At 43.2% G+C, this 6,010-nt stretch overlaps 1 long non-coding RNA gene across 4 annotated transcripts in view; it reads right to left on the bottom strand.

The window, feature by feature from the left end:
* Positions 1-5,003, bottom strand: part of LOC103278632 (uncharacterized) — a 146,340-nt gene extending 141,337 nt beyond the window's left edge. Inside the window, exon 1 of one of the 4 annotated variants that reach the window (XR_001730222.2) lies at positions 4,685-5,003. This is a non-coding gene — a long non-coding RNA (uncharacterized LOC103278632). The remainder of the gene's footprint in view (positions 1-4,684) is intronic. The other 3 variants (XR_506218.2, XR_010005295.1, XR_010005296.1) reach the window with 3 other exon arrangements.
* Positions 5,004-6,010: the final 1,007 nt, after the last annotated feature.

Here is a 6,010-nt window from a genome sequence, read left to right on the forward strand (position 1 = left end):
ACATGTTCTTGAAATCCATAAAACAAACTTAGTATCATTAATATTTTCAAATTTATATCATTGCTATATTTTACAATTAAGTTTGAATCCCATTTAATTTCCTTGTTTAACAAAGCTGAACTTCTATTAATCCATTCCAACCCTCAGTTCATTGAAAGTATACAAGTCAGATTTGTCTCCCTATCATGAAATAAAGAGACTAGACAATCAAAGTAAAGGGCTGGTTTTTGACCTTTTTGTTCAATTATCTAACTCCTGTAACCTGAAGAAAGGAAGGGGTTAAATCCATCTGACAGGTATAGTCAAGGCTAGGTGTCAACCCTGGGGCTACCTACCACACTTGGGCCAGCAACAAACAAACCAAAATTTTCATAGTTACTTGCCCCAGACATTTAATGGAATGCAATCCGGGGGCACTCCCTCCCAAACCACATAATTTTTCAGGAGTCAGAAACCCCTCTTCTAGCCCAAAGGGAAGCCCCCTTCCCAGCAACACAAACCCCTGAATCCAGAGAATTTGTTACATGCGTACTTACAATGTGATATCTGACATTTGGGCATGGCCCACAACAAAAATGTAAGAATCAAAACTTACCCAATACTTTTTCATTTAAATTTGTAAAACTCAGAAGTCTCCCAAAGTCAGTTTCATTTTCAGCACAAGTAAGCAAAGCCAAGCCAAAAAAAGCTTCCTTTCCATTTTAAATTAATGGCCTCTTGTTATTAGAAGAGGGAGAAAGCTGAGTTTGCTGGGAAAGAGACTGAGAAAGCACACAATTCTAGGAAATATAGTTTGGGAAGGCGAGGAGCCCTATGCCAGATCGTTCTGTTACTGATTCAATGCAGTTCCCATAAAGAGTTTATTTTGGGGTGGAGATTATAGTTTGGAAAATCAAGCATGATCACTGGAAAATTCTGGAGCATTCCAAGCTCTGCAGAAATATATACAGTATGACTTCCCATTTCATTCAATTCATACAGTACTTCTCTTGCACACAGGGCCATCCCTAGGTAATTTTCAAGTGTAAGCGAACAGAATTTTGGCGCCCCCCCCCCCAACCAATAACTGAAAAATAAAAGCGTTGGATAAGTGAAAATGTTGGATAATAAGGAGGGATTAAGGAAAAGGCTATTAAACATCCCATTACATTATGATTTTACAAATTAAGCACCAAAACATCATGTTTTACAACAAACTAGCTGTGTCCAACCACGCGTTGGTGTGGCGTATGTAGAGGGTGGATGGCCATCTGTCAAGAGTACTTGGATTGTGTCCTGCATGGTAGAAGGGTTGGACTGGATGGCCCTTTGGGGTCTCTCCAAACTCTTGGATTGTATGGTTGTATTATGATTATTATAGTTTTTATTATCAGTATGATTATCATCATTATTATGTAGAGGTTGGATGGCCATGTGATAGGAGTGTTTGGATTTGTAGAAGGAAGTTGAACTGGATGATCCTTAGGGGTCTCTCCTAACTTTAGGATTCCATGATATTGTTGTTATTGTTGTTGTTGTTGTTGTTGTTGTTATTTACAGGCTAGATGGCCAGATTGTGTCCTCTACTGCAGTTTGGGCTGGATGGGGTTTAGGGGTCTGTCCTAACTGTATGATTGTCTGATGGGATTATTGTTATTATTGTGGAGGTATTGGATGGGCATCTGCAAGGAGTGTTTGGATTGTGTCCTCCATGGGAGAAATGGGTTGGACTGGATGGTCTTTAGGGGTCTGTTATAACTGTTTGATTCTGTGATGCGATGTTATTATTATTGTTATCATTCTTATTATTATTATGGAGAGGCTGGATGGACATCTGTCAGGAGTTTTTGGATTGTGTCCTCTTGTATGGTTGAAGGAAGTTAAACTGGATGTTTCTGAGGGGTGTCTCCAAACCTTAGGATGTTATGATATTACAGAGGTTGGATGGCCATCTGTGAGGAGTGTTTGGACTGTGTCCTGTTTTATGGTAGAAGGAAGTTGAAGTGGTTGTTGCTGAGGGGTCTCTGTGAACCCTCGGATTTTATGCTATTATAGCGGTTGGATGGTCATCTGTCTGAACTGTTTGAATTGTGTCCTGTTTTATGGTAGGAAGAACTTGAGCGGGAAAGGACACGGGTGGGTGTTTTAAAATCTCTGGCATTCTCCTTTGGGGGCAAGCTCTGCTGCTGCCGTTAGGCCGTCTTTCCTCCCTTCCCCCTCCAGGGTTGATAGGTGTCCGAAGTCAAGGAGGGAAAAAAGTGGCGGTTCTGCCATCCTCCTTTCCTCCTTCCTGATACCTCCTCAGACGGGAAACCCACCTAGCTCTTGGCCGTTTGTGTGAAGAGAAAGAGGGAAGAAACCGCCGCTTTTGTCCTCCTCCTTCCCTCCTTGTCGGTAGCTCCGCAGGCGGGGAAGGCACCTCGCTCACGCCAATTTGCCAGATCTGTAGGATAGTGAAAACCGCTGATTTCGCCGTTCTCTTTCCCTGCCACTTAGGAGTGTACAGGGAAGTGAGATGGCAAGAGGCAGTGTGCCGGGACTAGTGGCCATGATGCCAGCGGTCATCCACATGAGGGAGCGTGGAGGAGGGGAGTGGGGTGAGTGAGTTTCGTGCGCTGGGCCTGTCCAGCGCAAGCGCACATGGTTTTTGTGGGTTTTTTGGGTTTGTGTTGGCCACAGGTGTTGATGTGAGTTGTGGCTTAGTCATCTAAACCCAGCCGCAAGGGCATTGTGTTGTGTTGTTAAGTTTCGTGGTTCTGGATGTTGTAGTTTCTTTGTTTAGATTAAAGTAAAAACAGGCAGGCCATTTTTATGTAGAGAGAGATCAACAGAAAAAGTAGATCAATACATGGTCATGTTATGTAGGAATTACTATATTTGCGAATTTAGCACCAAACATTGAACTGGGATATAGGGCAGTGTGGACTCGGATAACCCAGTTCAAAGCAGATATTGTGGGTTATTCTGCTTTGATATTCTGAGTTATATGGCTGTGTGGAAGAGCCCCGAGGGTCCTTAGGAATCCATAGGAATTAAAAGGCCACAGAAAGGGAATATGGCCCCTGGTATTAAAAAACCTCTAAAATCAGGACAGTAGATAAAGATAAAGAAAAACAGGGGAATCCAGACAGGAAACATTCAGGGCCAGTTAACATCTCCCAACCAAGGATGCCCCCAGGGAGGAAGCAGCCAGGCTTTGAAGCTGCAAGACCATTAAATGCTAATCAAGTCGGCCAATTGCAACATTCACACTAGTCTCAAACAGACAAGAGCTCTTTCTCCCACCCTGGACTTTCCACAGATATATAAACCCCACTTACCTAGCTTCCAACAGACCTCACAACCTCTGAGGTCAGGAAAGAAAGCTTTTGGAACATGGCCAGGCATCTCGGAGACCTGGCCTCGAGGGCGAAGGCCAGGCCAGGCTGCGGAGGCAGGCCATGGGCCATACATCCCGGAAAACTTACAGCAATCCAGTGATCCTGGTCTGACACCACTTTAACTGCCATGGCCCAATGCTCAATTGAATCCTGGGAGTTGTAGTTTTCTAAGATGTCAGCATTCTTTGGCAGAGAAGACAAGATCTTGCAAAGCTACAGCTCCATAGCATTGAGTCATTAAAGTGGTATCAAACTGTATTCATCCTACAGTAGAGATGCATCCACAGACTAGGGATCATTTTGTGAAGGCGATGATAGCATGATTCACAATAACGTAAGGTAAAGTGTATATTGGACTGCAACTCCCATCATCCAAAATAGACAGTGATGATAGATGATGGGATGTACAGTTCAGGAAACATCTGGAGGGCCCCAAGTTCTCTCCATCCTTGACTCTGTAATAAAGTAAAGGGGTGGATAGGTTTCATGTTCTAGGCTATGGAATCATGGAATTCATAGTTCGGTGAGGCACCAGTCTAGAGAAGGCTAAAGGACCTTGTAAAACTACAACTCCCAGGAACACAAAGCATTGAGCCATGGCAGTTAAAGCTGTGTTGGGCTGCATTATTTATACAGTGTAGAGGCCTGGGCAAACTCTGGCCCTGCAGGTGTTTTGGACTTTAACTCCCACAATTCCTAACAGCCTAGGAATTGTGAACTATTGGGAATTGTGGGAGTTAAAGTCCAAAACACCTGGAGGGCCAGAGATGCATCCTTCCCTTTCCTGCTACAGCACACAAAAGGCACTGCAGACTGATTCAGGCAGAGAAGTCAGCCATAGCAGAGCACCTCATGAACCAACCTGGACATAGTATATTATTTGAGAATGCAGAAATGCTGGACCACTCTTAACCACCATGTCAGACTACACAGAGGAGCCACTGAAATCCACAAGCATGTGGACAATTTCAACAGAAAGGAGGAAACCATGAAAATGAACACAATCTGGCTAACAATATATTTTTAAAAAAACTCAAAAATCAGAACAGTAAATAAGGAACAACACTCTGAAAACAGAGGAATTCCAGACATGAGTCAATCAGGGGCAACGTATGCCTCCAAACAAAGCATTCCCCCAGGCAGGAAGAAGCCAGGACATGAAGTTTGCAAGGCCATTAATGCTAATGAAGGTGATTAACAACATTCACACCTGCCTCCATAGACAAGAATTCTTTATCCCACTCTGGAACTTCCACAGATGTTTAATATAAACCTTCCTTTCTTAGTTTTTTCTAGTATACCTCACAACCTCTTAGGATGCCTACCGTAGATGTGGGCGAAACGTCAGGAGAGAATACTTCTGGATTCTGGTCCTGCAGGCTGGGAAACACACAGCAACCCTCAATCAGATTAGAGTCAGTAAGAATATAACACAGAGTCAGGTTGTCTTAAAGGTGCCTTGGATGTTTGCTTCTAGTTGCTCTACAAGGCTAGGGCTGGCTGCTTTGAACCAGTCGCAGATGCAACAGTGTTTGAGTAGCCCATCTCACAGGTGTGGGTAGGTGGCCTGTGATAGTGTCTGAGGGTGTGTTCTCGGGAGTCTTGCTGAAATGGAGGGGAATTCAGCTGTGTCTCCTGGCAAAGGGCCAGAGAAGGGCTCTGCAGGGTGGGCAGGGGAGTATCAAATGGATGAGAAGCTGAAGCTCAGTAGTTGGCACTTTTGTTGACTTTTAGGGTTTTCTTGGAAAGATCGACTTCATGTGTACATCCCATTGTCTTCCTTTGAGGCTGAAAGAGTGTGACTTGCCCAAGGTCACCCGGTTCATTTTCTTGACTAAATGAGGATTTGAATGTTGGTTTTCTGGAGTCCTGATCAACACGCTATTGCTGGCTTAGAGTTTATATGTCTCAAATCAATGCAGACACAAATTAATCCATTTTCTTTTCTTATTTGGAGGCAACCTATTCAGATGATAGCAGGCTCTGCAATGTCAGTGCTGGGTAACTTCCACATCTCTTCCATTAATGACTGCTGATGAAAATTGCATCAGCTTTCATTGAATTGTGTGTTTGAAATGCTTGGCAGTACCTGGAGATGCCAAGAAAATGTCAGGAAATTATGTGATCATATCTGTGCATTTGTAAAAAGGGTTCCTTGCTGTTAGGGTCTATTGATGATTTCAACATAATATAAAAACTAACATCTTTGTCATACTTTACTAGTTTCAGTGTGAGCCTGATTTTCTAGAGCAGTGCTATTCAAAGAGCTGGACCACGGACCAGTTAGAGACCTTAGCTTTCAGTCACTTGACTGAAATTCTAGAAAACAATTATAGTCAAAGGACACAAATATGATGTCAGTCCCTGACACATTGGGCAAAAATAACCACCAGTCCCTTGTGTACTACAGCTTTAAAAGCATTGCTCCAGAGTGCCTGAAGGATTGTAGTTGTGCAGTGATCAGACAGCAACAGCAGAAGTTTAGAAACAAAGCCGGACCATAGTAACAATGCTTTTTTAGCTCTGGGAACTTGTTATCACATGGTATCCATTCTGTTCCTCCATGAGTAAAAAAACACTTTTTTCTAAGGGCATGTTTTGCTGAGGAACACTGGCCATATTTATAACTATTTTTATCCTGTCTTTTCTTT

Source organism: Anolis carolinensis, chromosome 4, assembly GCF_035594765.1.
Source record: "Anolis carolinensis isolate JA03-04 chromosome 4, rAnoCar3.1.pri, whole genome shotgun sequence".
In the NCBI taxonomy this organism is placed as follows: domain Eukaryota; kingdom Metazoa; phylum Chordata; class Lepidosauria; order Squamata; family Dactyloidae; genus Anolis; species Anolis carolinensis.